Source organism: Chiroxiphia lanceolata, chromosome 6 (assembly GCF_009829145.1).
Source record: "Chiroxiphia lanceolata isolate bChiLan1 chromosome 6, bChiLan1.pri, whole genome shotgun sequence".
Taxonomy (NCBI): Eukaryota; Metazoa; Chordata; class Aves; order Passeriformes; family Pipridae; genus Chiroxiphia; species Chiroxiphia lanceolata.
Window position 1 is genome coordinate 42,270,518 of NC_045642.1, and position 15,307 is coordinate 42,285,824.

Consider the following 15,307-nt stretch of genomic DNA (forward strand, 5'->3'; position numbering starts at 1 on the left):
ATTAGCTCCAGAGACAGAATGAATATAATGAAATTATGAACACATAACTTCCATAATAACATGTATACATGCAACCTACTCAGTACCTGCTCCTTTCATCATTCGATAGCCACTGCTGCTGTCAGAGGACACAGAGAAATAGATACCAATATAGGTAGTTTAAACTTATATTGGACTCTAAACCAGAGCAGCTGGAGTGTAGAAGCATATTCTTTTTGTTGTTTTTTTTTTAATAATTTGTTTAAAATTCAACTTGAAAAGAGCAAGTAGTACAGGTTCTCAGTGGGCACTTTATATCAAACCATTAAATCCATATAACCCACTGTCCAGACTTCTAGATTCATGGTTTGTTAAAACGGGAACCTTATTTTGACAACAGGAGTCTTTTGTCTTAGTACAGGGAGATGTTTTAGTCTATTCAACTAGTTCAGTTCAAAGACTTGTGCACTGAAAGCTGAGAAATCAACTGGGAGCTGAAAAACTGGGAAAGCTCATTGTTATTTTCAAAACATTAAGAAAAAAAAGGTGTGAGAATGTAAATTAAGCTAGTTTAAAATACTGAAGGACATGAACAAACAGAAACAATCTGTTCAATTCCCTAAGTATAGATGGATTTTTAATGCTCAGTTTTCAGTAAAAAATATTTTCTTAAGCTTTAAGTAAAACTACCACCAACAGTCTGGATAGATAACTAATAAAAAAATTTAAAGCTATTTGTGCATCGTAATTGAATTCCAATTTCAATCTAATTAGATCTTGACACAAATTAATCTTCTGATAAAAATGAACCCATGATTTTCTAGTATAATAAAATGCAAAAATTAGGATCCTAAATGCGTGCACATTAAACGACATCATTGCTTGACTCAGACTGGTATAGGTATTGTATATCCTCCTGGTCAGGAATACTACCATATTTTGCAAACCAGTATGTATGTATTTGCCAAAAAAAAAAAAAAAAAAAAAGAAAAAAGAAAAAAAAGAAGGCAATGGTGAACACCAAAATAAAATTAGTATTTCCGTTGAAATTTAAAATGTAAAATTCCATGACAAGATTAAAATACATTAAAGATCACATTTCCTGTTCCTCAGTTTAAGTTTTTTATATGAATCCATATAACCTTGCAAATTCCTGGACTTGAAATAAGATTGGACTAAGAAATTGGATTTTAGCTGTATTTCTTAATCCAAAGAATATGACAATGAATCTGATGGATTACATTAATATTCCTGGAGTTACATATTGCTCAACAGTGAGAAAACTTAGTAAAAAAACTGTATAAATATAGAGCCCATTTCCTTTCTTTACTCCAGACAACTGAGAATTTTTACTAAGTACAAACATTCTTCCTGATTCCTGGCACACAGGAATTAATTTTTCACCTTAAATCTATCCATGTAAGCACATTGGAAATTAAAATTCTGCTACCTGACAGGCTGATCTCCCAGATTGCTACAGCTAAAAAGGATTCCTTGGAATCACTTAGATGCACTGTTCACATAGCCAGCAGTTAAAATGAAATCATGTTATTGCTAAATATTAAAAATACCACCACACAACTCAAAAAGACATGACTTTGATTAAACAAAGAAAAAAAAATTGAAGTACTGCATTTTTAATATACTGAAAAATTATAAGTTATACACTTCTAAGACTAGAACTATAGATAAGAACTTCCAGCTTCCAAAAATTTCTTGATTCTCTGTCCTAAACCATCAAACCTTTAACAGTCAACAGGCTGAATGCTGCTATTCTTTCTCAGTTTACGACTGAATATTGTAGATCACAGATAATGTTCTAATGAAAAGTTTGATACCTCATTTACAACCAGATGGAAATACTACTTTCAAAAAATTGTTATTTTTGTGTTTAAACTGTTATCTGTTAGACTAAATTGTTTTTATTTCTCCATAGACTCCAAGAACAGTGAAAACACTTCCTATCGAACATCCACCCTAACAAAGGCAGGGGGCTTTCATAATCAATCCAAGTAGTGGGCATCTAAGCACTGAAAGTTGAAGTTTCTCTGAAAACATCAATCTTACTAGTTTACTCGTCTTGTTCCCTAGTGTCTCCCTAGGCATTATGGTGTCTCCAGCAGAGAGTGGCCCATCCTAGATTTCATCCAGCTGAAGCAAGGGGTGCGCATCAGCTCAGAAAATCAGGCAACTCCTTCAGAGCCTAGCAGATTCAAGAACTGACTCCAAGGGGCCAGGCTTGGTCAGGCATGCTCAAAATTTTTTTTACTGTTAAGGATGTTGGATCAAAACAGTTTGAAGATGACTGCTCCATAAAAAGAGACACTCATAATCCGTCATTGGAGCCAATTCCCTTTACTGCAGACTCCAGATTCGTCATCTAGGGATCCTTTTTCCATATTATCTATGTGCAAACACAAGCTAATGTTTAATAAAAGCCAAAATGCTTTTGTTTGTGCTACTTTATTAGCAATTGCATTGATTGCTGAGAGCTATTCCCTGTCTTTTTTGAAGACTGATCTCACATATTTAGTCTTTAAGAAGTCTTTCTCTCTTTGATGTTTTGTCCATGTGAGTTGAAAAAGATAGTGATATCCTTAGCTAATATCATATTTCTAATCTACTGAAGAATCTACTGTTCCTTTTCCTTAGGACTTTCTTACAGTGTAAGTAGGTTTATTTTCCTCACACTCTATGCCAATTCTGCATGTTTGCAAGACTCATCTTTTCACTGCATGTTTCAGAAACTCTTTCTTCATTTTTGGCTTCAAGTGTTGTGAGATACTGAAATGGTTAAGGGCTTAAATATTGTTAAGATCACCAAAAAACTTTTGTCCACTGTAGCAAACTGCAAAGAAACAGCTGCTCATCAACTGAAGGCCATCCATCCCTGGATATGTCTACTAATTTGGACTGGGGAAGGACCTTGAGATAAAATAAGGTGGTACTATTGTCCAACTATCCCAGGTGCAAAAGGGTGTGCATACCTGAAGCTACAAACTGGATTTCCAGATAAGGGAAGAGGCTGATAAGAGGCAAATCTTGGGAGGTGGGATAGTCCTTCTTATGACAGTGTCTTCTCTTATATGATGACTCAGCTGTGAAAACCCCTCTGGGGAGAACCGAAGACATTCACACCAAGCCTGAGCTATTCATCTCACATGATGGACCATAATGGGCCATGATTGATTCAACTATGCTGAAGTAAGAGACAGTTGCAACATCTTAGAAGGTGTCAAAGACTCATGAAATGTCCCATGATCGACTATTACATCATCCAGGGGAGGTACAGGGAGGTTTCCACCTAGCTTCCACACAATATAAACCCCATGAAACAGGAGTTGTGTGGACTCTTTCCCCCTACCACTTGACAGATACAGTCTGCAACCACTGAGAAGACCAGAAGAAGAGGACCAACAAGACATCATCAGAATATACTGACTGGTGACATCTTTTTCCTACTTAATATAGTTAAATTTGTTACAAGGCGGGAAAGCTACATCTAGGTCTACTAACATTTTATGGGATGCCTTTTGTGTGTGTTTTTCTGATTGATGTGCATTTGCTGTTTCCCAGAAAGAACAGATACTCTCCTGGGGTAGTGGTTCAGGCTATAATCCACTTTGGACACCTGCCAGTTGCTATATTGGAGGAATTTTCTCTCCAAGGGTTCAAGCAAGTGAACAGAACATGTATGACAACAAGAAATCAGGGGGGTTTGTGCCATATTACAATGCAGGAATTACTGAAGCTAGGGCAGTCATTCCAAAAAGCCTTCTTGGGACAGATTCAGGCAATGATCTTGGGTTATCACGGCCTTTCCTTAGGTCCTGGGAGGAGAATAGAAAGTGTAGCCAGCCTGTCATTTCACTGACCATACTCTCCTATCTGAAGCCAAGTCAGTAATTACAGATTGATTAAATGCACTTGCAAACTCCCTATTTTGGAATTCAACTTGGGACATGACATTATTCTCAGATGGCAACATCCCATGAAGAAAAATAAAAATCAATGGATATGACCTTTTTGGCCTCTGTTAGGGACACTGCCTCATTGCATTCTGCATTTTAAATTTAATTTTGCAACAAAGTTAATTTTTTAATGGCATTCCTTCTGTAACTGTGGGGAATTATGGAACTGCTTTGCTTATGCTCCCTTAGGAATTTCAGACTGCACTACCATGGTATAAATCATTTCTCACAGTCAAGCCCTAGTAATCACCCAGGGTATTGCACAGCCAGGCATCATATTCTCCATTGATAATTCCATATATTTTTACAAAGCTGGTAGAACCTTAAAGTGTTTCAAACACTACGTGACAAATCATCCTTTTCTCATAGAAATCAACTCAGTTGCATATAAACTACAACAGCATTAGGGTAGGGGTAAATATCTTCTGGTTCTGTAGTGAACTGGACCCATGTGGTCATGGCTCATTCCTGTGGTTTCACCTCTGCAGGAGCAAGTAAATCAAAAGAATAACTAACACACACATATTTCCACCTCACTGGATGTGTATAACCCAACTAGCTTCCTCTTCTAAAAACCAGCAGGAAACACAGCTTTAAAAATTGTTTAAAACATAGCTTAACAGAAATGGCAGCAAAACACAGATCCATTTCAAAACTCCAAGACAACCTGGCATCCTCCACATCCTGCCACCAAGCTTGTTTTCTGTCTTCTGCCTGCCCAACGCCAACTCAGCTCGGAAGGCATAGTACTATAACACAAAGGAGCTTTCCACACATTCTCCACATCTGGCCTTATAAGGCACAGGTAGTACTGAGCCTCAGGAATCAGTTGACCCCATGACAGCAGCTGGTGAGACAGTGTGTACTAAACAGCTGTACAACAGCCATATGTAGCCATATCTAGCTACAGCTACATATAATCAAAACTGTAGCTGTAGCACCACTGCTAGGGAAGTAAAATGATTTCACAGGACCCCATATCTGCCCTTAGGTCTCTTCTCAGTGAGAACTGCCTGAAACACCCATCACATACCTGAGAATTAGAAACACATCCTGATGATAATTTCTACATTTCCTTGCCCAGATTTTTCTTTTTCTTTTCAATGAGGAAAAAGGAAAGTGTGAAAAATACTTCCCTTTCTGTTATGTTCTCTTACAGATGAAGTAACATGGCTCGATAGGTATATGGCAGTACATTCCCCATTGGCTGGAAAGTGATAGGCTACCTTCCTTACTGAGGGAATATCAGTTGGTCCCCGCTTTATAAGGTTGCTAGTTTACAAGGATCTGCAAGAATGTGACCTGTGCATTAGGCAGCAGGTATTGATTTCTCTGGACTCTCTGACTTGGGAAGAGGGAAGTCCAGCAGCTCGCTTCCTGTGGAAGAGCTCAGTGCCTCTGTGCTGTCAGTAGGCTGAGGATACAACGCTAGAGAAACCTCAAAGACTTACATGGCACACATTGAACAAAGGAAGCCCCCAGTATTAAGCAGACTGACACTTCTGGGGAACAGCAGAGTATACCATTTGATATAGGCTTATCACAGTGATTGCACACTTGGAGAGAAAGTAAATACTCATGATCCATCACAATTAAAACAAGACAATGCAAATTCTGTAGACATCTTCTGACTATCTGAAGGGCCAAGCAACAGAAGAATGAGCCTTCCATTTCTATCAGTCAAGTTATTACCAGGCAAGCTTGGAAGATGAGACAGTGCAGAGCATTGTGGTTGAGATGGATTTTTATTTTTAGTTAATCAGCATCAACTTTATCAAAAGCATATGCTTAGATGTCAGTGATTGCTACTATGACTACTGGGAGACGTCTACATGAAAGAAATAGGCAAATTTTAGCACAAAATTAAGAAGGAAAGCAGAGGAAGTCCAGACATCCGATGCAGTTGGCAGACTTTGTCAAGAGCCTGACAGATCATGCCAATCCTATCCCTCTATTGCTACAGATGGTATTTCTCCTACTCAGGGCATAAATAAAATGGCTGTGTAGTGTGGGTATGCAGGGGTTATCATTCTCTGTTCCTACATTCTGAACAATGTTGCAGTATGGAAAATCTCTTAAATAATAGTATTCAACTCTAAAATAGTGTAAGTCTCCTCTCTGTTTGGGATTCAATATAATTTCCATTGCCCTGTCTATAGAGGTCACCTCCTTGTTATCAGTTCCTGCTAATTAAAAGATTAGGAGATCAGGAAAGTCACCCTGAAGAATCAGTTATTACTAGAACTAACAACAGCTGGCAAAGTAGTAGAGACACACGACTAAATGTCCTAACCCCCTTCCCTTTACACAGTTTTCAGGTTTATCAGAAACTGCAAGGGACTGGTCCCAATATTTAGCATGATTGTTTTTAATTCTATGGCCTATGAAATTAATTTCCACTCCCCCACTGAGTTTGCTGCTAATGATGTTTCATCAAGAACTGCTTTCCAAGCAAATGGTGTAGGCAAGTCCATGTTTCCAGTAGCAACCTTCATGCCCACTAAAAAATTTATAATCTCAGTTCAATGTTCAAATGCACTTACACGTGCACAAAAAAGGCCACTTCTAGCTGAGTGTTAGGTCGCTGTAACACATTTTTTTCTTTGCTGTTTCAAGGCAGCACTAGCTACTCTATGTTTAGGCTTCATGGCTTCAGTATTATGATGGCAATGCTGTCTGTTCCCAGTGCCATAAGAGTTCTCATGGGCCTCTGATTGTCTTATCACTTAGCGTTGGAGAGGTCCTCGTCTCCTGATGCTGTTGTTCCCTCATATTGAACAGTGTGCCGCTATCCAGCCTTGCAACTGTTTCATTATTGGTTCACAGTAGGGAGTAATAGCCAGAATTTAGACATGAATTAAGAGCTAGGACTCCTAAGGCAAGTTCAGACAGTTTACTTACAGCAGTGAGTACCCCATGCATTTACAGGCTGTTTAATCATCTGAGGAGCTGAGCCTTATCCTTTTCCTAAACAACTTTCCTCTTTGGATTTCCCAGTCAGCTTGCTCTATTCAACATCCTACTCTGTGATTTTGTGAGCTTATTCCATGCAAAACAATATCCCCTGTGTTAAAGACTTCTCACAGCATTAACCTTTCTCGAAAGAGCTTTGAGAGCCATGGATAATAAGTACTAGGAATTGCAAAGTACATTAAGTGTCTGGTAATCATTTCCACATGACTTAGTTCATAGTGGGCCTTCTCTCAGACACCTACTGTAAAACACTCTTAGTCACAGCCTATCTTAAACTAATTTCTAACATGAAATGTCCTATAATGTTTCATGTTTCCACCACTCTCACCCACAATTACAAAAACATTGTAGCAGTGACACATATGGCAAAATAAAGCAATTTTCACTGCTAGATCTTGAGCAGTAAATTCTAAAGCTCTCAGCAGCTATGAAGAGATTTCTGAAGACCACTTTCCACATTCCAGCCAACAACTACTTTATACCGAGAGTCCTGCTTGGGGCTGAAGTTTGCCAACCTGACATGAGAGGAGTTCCAAGTGCTCCAAATGGAATCATTTATAACAAAGCAGAGCTGAACCTGCCCAGCCATCTTCTGAGAGGTCTGAAACAGGGCAGCATCTTAAAACCTCCTGGCAGCCTCTTGAAATCAGTATCCTCTTGGGAGACATAAAATACAGTTTGAAGACGTACACAAAGCAATTTTGACAGCTTGCATACAGGATGCACTCTGAACACTAAATTATGGTTTCCTTAAAGAAGATCAAGGAAATGCCTGAAGAGTCCTAGCTTGTAATCCAGGGATGTCCAAGATCAGATATGATATTGCATGGTTATTTGAAATATGGACATTATTGGAAATGGAATATTACTGCTCAGCCAAGAAGATCCACTGTAGACTAAGCTCATGGCAATGGGGAGAAAGTTAAAAAGGATGCAAAAAGAAATGCAGGCACAGCAGAAATAGCTGGTGACTTAGTGCAGGGAGCCTATGTTGAAACAATAGCAATAACAGCAGAGCAACAAAATTGTGAGAGGTCCCAAAATGTTTCCTTCTGAGGAGTTTATCAAAGAGAAAAAAAGATGTTCTCATAGCAATAGAAAAATAATAAAAATAATGAACAGTCTAGAGCAGGTTAGTATGCTCTATACTCTCATAAAGTGAAAACAGATAGGCTTCTGCAGGAACTTAAAAAACAGTAATAATTAGAAAGATAACTAAAGCCTGTCCCTCCATTTTGCTACAAACAATCAGAAACATAAACAGTTTAGCACAATTATTTCTATCGCTATCCATGGTTGAATTAATTGTGCTCTGTTTAAAGATCTTTGAAGCAACCAGACACAAAGATGGCCAGATTCTTCATCTTCCCCAAACTAAGAGGACAGGCTGACAGCCTTCTTGGTAGAAGGACTGGCAGTCTTTTATAATAAAGACTTTATTTCTGGATCCTTAAATTAATTGCTGCAGCCACTGAATGAAAAGAATTTTGTTCTAGTAAAAACTGTCAAGCTGATAACTCTGGAGACTGAAGTATCTCATTTATTCACAGAATAATTAAATTATAGAAGACACTAGGCAAATTCGTCGCAACTATGCCTTTCAGATGTTACTCCTCTGTTCTGAGGCCTCTCTGTTGAAGTGAGGACGGAATTTTTCATGGTTGTGGATGAATGTGTCAATGGAAAAGGGCAATTAGTACAAATCCCAGACTGCAGATGTGCAGTGGGAAACATCTGTCTCATCAGGAAAGAGGAACATCCAGACACTTTGCAAAAGCCAGAGAACAGGCAACAGATGGCAGTAATTTTCAGTCACCAGTGACTGGCTTGGACTCCTTTCTGGCTAACAAGCGTGAATGGCTCAATTATCTGTCCATTTTCCCTCAGATTTCTGTATCTACCTAAAGCTGAGAGAACTGCACATTTGGTGACAGTTGTTTTTTAAATTACCTAATAAAAACAGAGCCAGTAACAACACTCAATTCCTGGGTGCTTAGCTGCTCACAGGCTCTGACTTCCAGTCTTGCCAGGGGCCAGAATGGTGGCATACATGCTCAATTAAAAGGCGTGGGCTTTTCAGTGAGGTTCTGCCACAAGTCTGATAGAAGTATAAAGAGACCAACAAGCGGATGATTCAGCAGAAAAACTGCAGAAAAATTTTTATTCCTCATTTTGTGCACCTACAGTTAGCACATCCTACGCCTGGAAACATACAAAAATCACATAAGAATATGAGCACCCAGTCTATGAACTGCTAAAACCGGCCTACTGCCTGAAAACCTCCCCCTGCCAAATCCCCAGAGCTAGACAAAGAAACATTTAGGATTCCTGTCAACCTACTCCTCTCCCAGCACATGCTAAACAAAACCCTGCTATCTAACAGGAAGAGAGGATGAATTAACATAGCCACCTCTCCATACAGCAATTAGCAAATGAAATCAAAACAAAGGAAATGTCCTCCATTAATCTTTCCCTGCCAAAGAGCAACTGACTGCCATATAATCCACAGCAATTAGCCAAATAATGAGAGCTCAAGAGATTTATCTTGAAGCAGGAATTAGGGAGGGCACGATTAATGTACGATTAATTGTGAGTGCAGGCAAAAGCTGGTGATCCCTCAGTGCAGAGTTATTTGGGAAAACTGCAACCTGGAACCAGGTTGCAACATATACGCCCCAATATTCCCCTTTAACATATCCTAAATAAGTTTGATTGGGAGTCACTACATATGGAAAGATGAGAGCTCATACCCAAACGTACACAAACAAACTTCAGTGGTGCCACTTTCAAGCCAGAGAAGACTGCAGCTTATATATGGGGGTTTCTGAAGAGCAGGGATTTTTGTAAGTTAATTGAATGAGAAGATTCCAGGATACCAAGGGGTTTAGGTGATATGGCCCATTAGTATGCAAAGATCCAAAGAAGTGCTGAGAGAATTTCCACTGTTAATCGCGGTGTCCCCTCAGCTCTGCACACTATAGGAGTTGAAGCCAAGAAAGCTCCAGAATAGCCACTGGTTTTAGGAACAAACCTTGATAACAAAGTGAAATCTCTCACATACTATTTTCTCTGCTGCTATTTAGACTTTTTGAAATCACAATGTTCTGCTGGTTTTCACTTTTGGTCCTTACCTGTTGTTTTTTTCTACCCATTTACCTTGCTATTTTAGTGGGGATATAGCTCAAGCAAACCTGCAAAGCAACTGTGAATTGAAAAAGACTGAATTGTACAAAGCAAAGTCCCAGGTAGGTGGATCCTCCACTACAAGGCAGTTAGGGGATCAGGTAAGAGAAGTCTCAACACCCAAAATACATATAACTTGTCATTAGCTGAATATTTCTTAAATTAGAAGATGTATTCTCTTTCTGCATTTTCCCTTCTCCAGAATCCCATGAAAACTGAATACTAAATATGGAACAGCTTACAGGGACACAACAAAGCTCTTGTTTACATATGTATCAGAAATAAAGGAGAGAAAATTAGGAGAAAAAATTAATTACCTGAAGATAATCTTTGTTCTAAGCACTGTTATTAAGCATCACAAGCCTAAAGGATTGTGGTTATTTTAACATGGCACAAGAGATGACATTTAGGGAGATTTACAAAGATTAAGACCTCTGTCACAAATATCTGTGCCAAAATTTTACTATGAGACAGTAAACAATTTATAGTCCTGTGACACTAAGTATAATTGGACATGGGGTAGTAACAGAATTCAAGAAAATACTTATTTCAAGGATATTTTCAGCACTATAGAAAAGGAGACTTTAAACAAGTGGAATAGGAAGAGTACAGTCTGCATGTTACTAAAATCTCTGCTGAAGTGGTGTGCAAATATCTTCTTGTCATCAACTTAAATATGGACTTACTAGACAAGCCAACAGAGAATGTGCTTTGAGCAACTGGTCCTATCAATGTTGCTGCTGTTGGGGCTTTTAGGTATTCAGACAGCTCAAGAGGAACTCTGAGGGCTCTGTAATAAGATGTATTTTGAAACTATCAGATGTAGCCACAGATGAGAGCTTCACTCTACAGGAAGCCTGGTAACAGATTTAGCCCTTCTCCACTCAGAATAATGACTTCACAGTTTCCCATCAACTGCCATAACAATGTACCTTGTCTGTGCTCCAGATCTATGCCTGTTGTCTTCTCACACAGCATATATAAGAGAAACAAATACAGAAATTCAGATAGGTTGAAACCACAAGTCATTTCTGAAAAACCTTGAATGGACTCACATTTATAACCCTATAATCTTGCAGTTGATAGAGTGGAAAATTTGCTTCCAAAATCCAAAGTTTGACCCCTAGTCCTAATGTGTCATACTTCTAATTGGAAAAAATAATGTACCTTTCTGCCAAAGAATAGTGCTTGTAAGTGAGGAAAAAAATTATCAGTGTTTGTCTAAAGGAGTTACTAAAATTTCATGCCAGGGTTAAGAGCAATTTGGAAGATGCTACTCAGTAACAATGTCTCAGTTTAATTTTCTCTTCATTTCCTCTTCAATTTTATTTCTTCTCTTTCTCCTTCCTTTCCTTCCTACCCCCTCCCTACTTCCTCCTCAGAAAATTTGAAAAGCTTTTCTCTGTTATCATGTCCTTTAAGCTTCACGAGGAGGACATGTTCACTGCTGGAATATACTATATAGACTTCCTGTATGTGCTTAGCATACTCAAAATGGGGAAATGAGATGGCAAAAGTAACGAAAGTAAGGAACTAGCTCCAGTGAGATAGTTACAACAACATGTAGCTTCACCTCTCTTGAAGTTCTCAGAGATCTAATCCCTCTCATTTCCCAGAACTTTCATCAACTGACTCAGCAGGGTCACTTTGGCCATGCTATGGCAACCTGGGGTGGTTTCCCACAAAATCAGTCGAGCTGCTTCTCTAGCTCATGTAACACTGCCCATTCCATTGCTCCCACAGGTCTCTTTCCTTTATTTGAACTGTTAATTTACCAGGCTTCATCAGTATTTTTACAAAGAACAGAACAGAGGATACCATTTCTAGTCTCGTCTTTCCAGCATACAGCAGTCAGTTACCAGGCACTTAAGAGTAAAGAATCTGGAACTGTTTGCTGCTCTCCAGAAATGTTAGCATGTCTTGCCATCTCACACTGGGGATCTAGTTCTAAATGTGCATAAGAAGACAACAGCAGTTCTGCCTTCTGAGGAATCCTTAATAGAACCAACACAAAAAGGTTGTGCCAAATCATTCAAATCACGTTTTCATAGCAATAGAAAAATAATGAACATTCTAGAGCAGGTAAGTATGCTCTGTACTCTCATAAAGTGAAAGTTCAGTTCTTAAGTAGACATTTCCACTCTCTACCACAGCCTGTCTCCTGCCCATTACAGCCAATACATGCCCATGCCACAGAGATCAGCACACACCTGCCAACACAGCTCAGCAAAAGCTACAGCTGCATCTCCATCTAGCCACTTAAAGCAGTCTGACAATATTTCTATCAAAGGAAGTATGGGTAAAAAAAGAATGGTATTCAGCCAGTTTACCTGCCCCATTTCCTTACAAAATGGAAATGGAGGGCAGAACCTCAGAGATGAGCTGAGGTTCTGTTTGTGGCTGCACGGCTAGTCTACCTAGCTGTTTTCCTGTTGGTGGACAGATTGCAAAGTTACTATTTGTCGCCAAGTTTTAGTCACCGGGGTACTAGCAGACTTCTCCCTTGATGCATTCCTAATTCAGATTTTTAATGCCTAGTCACTTACACATAGTAAAATGCTGGAAGCCATAAGAGCATGCCCTGGCAGAATTCAGTCTGGTCTAGCTGAACAAAGCTATAACCACACAGGGTATTCTTGGTCATCCATACTCTGCCCCTAAGCAGGGACACTGTTATACCTTAATTTGACAGCCAGAAAATAAAGAGTGGTTTTAAATGAAAGCTGTTTGTCAAGGATTTCTTCATAACAGATTTGGAAAGAACAAAGTTCTCATTACACTGACTATTGAGATTCTCCTTTGTGAAACTGTAACAAATCTAATAGCGCATGGGGGGATACTTTTTAATAGAGTCAAAGGGCAGATGGATGAGGATTGAGAGAGACAGAGACAGAAGTGTATAAACTTCAGCCAAATATAAAGAAAGAGAAACTGCCTGGGAAACCGTAACTAAGAGTAACTCGGCATGGCTTGGTACTGGAGCTGAACTTGCAGCTTTGACAAGGCTGACTTTAAGGCGACCTTCAGTGGAGCTCTTTAACAGTGTATGCTGGGCAATCGCTGGTAAATCTTTATTAATTTTAATTGGCGGCACCCATTTATAAGAACCATTAAAAAGGATAAATTGAGCCCATCCGGCGTAATGTCTTTTGTTAATTAGTTTGTCAGCACTGTTTTAATATCCCCTAATGACTTCATATTTCAGGCCTGACATTAAAGGAGACGCTGTGAGAAAGGAAATGGTCTTATCACCGTGTACATTTTTTTCTTTTTTTGAACGAAAAGTGTCCTTCCAGGCCTGACCAAGGTTAGGTGTCATTTAACTCAGACAGACAGGTATGACAAGACTTGGAAGGGCCCTATCACCCTATCCAAACTTCACCTTGCTACTGACAAGCATTCTTTGCTAAGATTTTCTCTTTTTACAGACGCACACAACAGCAGAAGAAATTAAAAGTCATTAGTCACCAAATTCCCACCCTCCATAGCACATCATGGAGTTGTCTTCAGTCTCAAAGCACAATCATGTGGGAAAAATAGGGAAGAAACCTGAGATACAATTGTAGCAATGCCTCCCTTAAGTAAAACAGGTTAAACCCCACAGAGCTGAAGGTCTTTTGATTCACAAGGACATGCACAACACTGATATTTGTCTTAAGGACCACAAACTTAAGAAAGAAAAGCTGATAGGTTAAGAGCATCGGGAAAGAATTCTTTGTGTATGGATTTGATTTGTACAGGAACACAAAGGAGAAATTATTTCTCTAGGGATGATGCTTGGTCTGGAACAAAAGGGAGTGAGCAAATCTGTGATTTTGGTGTCAACAGTTCTCTTCTTCTTATGATAATCTTGTATTTCTTGGAACAGCACACTCAAACTGCAAGCCTGAAAGATCAGGAGCTGAATTCAGTTACAGATGTTGGAAAAGCATGGCTTCAAATAGGTTATAAAGATTTTAAATTAGTTAAAAAAGCAACATTTAACACTTTTTCTTTAATATATATGCACTTCATAATTTTTATTCAAGGAGGAAGGGTATAACAAAATGACTAGGAGTAGCTGTGGCCATCACAGAAGATAATGCAACTCATCATTGTTCCAGAGCTCCCTTTATGGGGTTAACCTGGTGTTCTTAGACACCTTGTTTCTCCTCACGGACCTGCCACACATGTCTTTCAGCTGTGAACACTGGAATTATTCACCTAGGGGAAGCATTTCATCACTATGAGGCCTGCAGCAAGTTTTATTCCTGTTCAGTTTCCTACAACGATTTGATCAATCACGGGGAAGATCCTGAATTAATACTGACTTTTTGTCAGTGAAGAGTTATCTCATGAGCTGGATTCTATAAGGTTTTTTAATTTAAGATTTCAAGAGGTGAGCAATATGAGAAAATAACATCCCCCACTAGTTATTATCACATTTGATGCTTTGGTGCCTAGTGTTAGATTAATTCACATGAGGGTGAAGTGAATAAACGAGAAACACCTAATAGGAAAATTAGCTTTTCCTCTGCCTTGTACAGCTTTGCACACCATGAATAATTCCAGTAATTGTAAGGTGTTTGCATTTATGCTGGTAATAGTAAAAGGAAAATTAAATATTCAGCTAATAAAATAGAATATTTTTTCCCTGAAATTTTAAGGTTACCCATAAATGGCTCTTTATAAGGATCATGCTGAGAAATGCAGTGACATATTACGCTTTGCTAGATCACCTTTCAGCAAAAACATAAACAAGTAATAACTGTAACAACTGAATCAGTTACTAGTTTTATTACTGAGAAAAATCCTTGCCTCAAAGTCAATTGAAATCCTGCTGTAAGGATCTCGAGAACTAACAGGTTTTCCTTTTTCCATTAAAATTTAGGGCTAATGATTTCACCACAGATTTTTTTTTTTGATGGATACACAGCCACAGCACTTGAATACTAAAAGGTGCTGTATGATCTCCTGAAAGCCATCCTACTGTCATTGCAAGCTTGTGCCATGTTTCATGCAGATTTAAATTTTTCGGGGGACTGCTAAAACTATGCCCTATGTGAAGCACACAATAAAAGCATGTCTAGGTTGAAATAGATATTCCCAGCAGGCTGAACACCTCTTTGAATGAACTGCCTTTGCAGGGAATAAAAGTCTTGAGTTTTTTCTCCAACCAGCCTGTCTCTTGTGCACTGGTGTGCTCTACAGAACTCAGCCTT

The 15,307-nt window shown here is 38.9% G+C and overlaps 1 long non-coding RNA gene across 1 annotated transcript in view; it reads right to left on the bottom strand.

The window, feature by feature from the left end:
* Positions 1–295: 295 nt before the first annotated feature.
* Positions 296–15,307, bottom strand: part of LOC116788148 — a 35,615-nt gene continuing 20,603 nt past the window's right edge. The window contains exon 3 of the long non-coding RNA XR_004357551.1: positions 296–473. This is a non-coding gene — a long non-coding RNA (uncharacterized LOC116788148). The remainder of the gene's footprint in view (positions 474–15,307) is intronic.